The sequence below is a fragment of the Suncus etruscus genome, chromosome 4 (genome assembly GCF_024139225.1).
Source record: "Suncus etruscus isolate mSunEtr1 chromosome 4, mSunEtr1.pri.cur, whole genome shotgun sequence".
Lineage (NCBI taxonomy): Eukaryota > Metazoa > Chordata > Mammalia > Eulipotyphla > Soricidae > Suncus > Suncus etruscus.
In genome coordinates this window covers 90,328,102-90,329,993 of record NC_064851.1, presented here as the reverse complement: position 1 = coordinate 90,329,993, position 1,892 = coordinate 90,328,102, and the positions used below count along the sequence as shown (strand labels likewise).

The 1,892-nt window shown below is 34.0% G+C and overlaps 1 non-coding gene across 1 annotated transcript; it reads left to right on the top strand.

Annotated features, from left to right (window-relative positions):
- Positions 1-255: 255 nt before the first annotated feature.
- LOC126007876 (small nucleolar RNA SNORA51) lies at positions 256-388 on the top strand. The gene has a single exon (XR_007495352.1). It is a non-coding gene; the product is annotated as a small nucleolar RNA SNORA51 (small nucleolar RNA).
- Positions 389-1,892: the final 1,504 nt, after the last annotated feature.

The window sequence follows — 1,892 nt, the reverse complement described above, 5'->3', positions numbered from 1 at the left end:
GTGAAAGATATGTAAGCCATTATGAAAAAAAAATTGTGTTTTTAATCAGAAATTTTCTTTGACTTACATGTATTATTATTATATCAATTATATTATATGTTATGTTATGTCACTATATTATGTTATATTAGTTTACCTCATTATGTTAATCAATTTTGTCCTTTAAATGAATTCTTACTTTAAAAAAACAAACAAAAAAAACAATTTTAGTTTGCTCTGAAGAAAAAAAAATAAAATAAATAAAAGATAAAATAAGGCCTCCCAAATCTTACCACAGGCTGTGTTCTTTACACTGGCTGTATAGAAAGAGGAGGTACAGTAAAGGCACCCCATATACACCTCAACACAGGCCCCTTGCCGGGTATGTATTGTGAATTGGGGGACAAAAAAAAAAAGTTATTGGCCCAAACCTTGAGAAATATGAAATTTACTGAGTTCTGTTTCATTTTATCCTAAAATAAATAGGAAGTAAAGATTAAATCTAAAAGTTCATACTTGCTATTTACATGCTATTTATCTTATCACATTTTATAAATGATATGTAATACTATAAACATGATATTAAAAGTAAAACTAAAATAGCATTTTTGACATCTAAATTCATATACACCTATTAGATATGACTAAAAATGCACTATAATATGGAAGTAAAATTATGTACAGTAATGTTATGTACAGTAATGTTCATCCACGGAGGACTCCCCTCACTTGGAGGCAAGTTGACCCACCAGAAAGGGTGGAGACAGAGGAGTGTGGCTGCCTACATCATTTAGCCAATGAATACCACCACAACATGTAGAAAAACCCACAATACAATGGGGAAACAATGCAGGCCAGCATCAAACATAGAGAATGAAGATGACAATTCTGATGACCAGATAATGACCAACCAACTAATCAACCTCATAGATAAGGACTTTAGACAAGCAATATGGAAAATGCTCAAAGAACTCAAATAAACCATAGATTGAGTTGAACAGAACAATATCAAGAACCAAGAAAATATGAAGACAGAAATCACAAAACTCCAAATGGAAATAATGTCACTAACAGGCATGAACAACTCAGTAAATGAAGTGAATGACAAAATGGATAAGCTCTGGGACAGGGTAACAGAAGCTGAGTATAAAATTGGTGCTGTGGAAGATGAGATAAATAACAATTCCATACAGCGGGAGAGATTGGGAAAAAATTAAAAAAAATGAACAGACAATGGAAAAATTAGTCAAAGAATGGGAACAGACGAAAATAGAAGTCTAGGATAAGCTCAACAGAAACAACTTAAGAATCATTGGAGTCCCAGAGACCCAGGAAGAAAATCTCCAGGAAGAATCAACAGTCAAGAACATCATTAAAGAGAAACTTCCAGACCTAAAGAATATATGTGATCAAATCCTGCATGCTCGAAGAGTACCAACCAAAAGTGACCCCAGAAAAAATACCCCAAGATACATCCTAGTCACAATGACGAATCCCACAGATAAAGATAGAATTCTGAAAACAGCAAGATCAAAAAGGGAAATTACATTCAAGGGAGCATCCTTAAGATTTACAGCAGACCTGTCACCAGAAACACTCAAGGCCAGAAAGCAGTGGTGGGTTATTGTGACAAGACTGTATGAAATGAATGCTTCACCTAGAATACTGTACCCAGAAAAACTTACTTTCCAGTTTGTTGGAAGAATACATAGTTTCACAGACAAAAAAACAGTTCTGAAACTACAGACTCAAACCAGTCTTAAGAGAAAAACTGAAAGACCCAATTTAAGACAAGACTATGCAAAAGACACACCAAATTTCGATATAAAGATGGCATTAAATCCCAGGACAATTCTTTCTCTCAATGTCAATGGACTAAATGCACCTGTTAAGAGACACGGAGTGGCTAAATG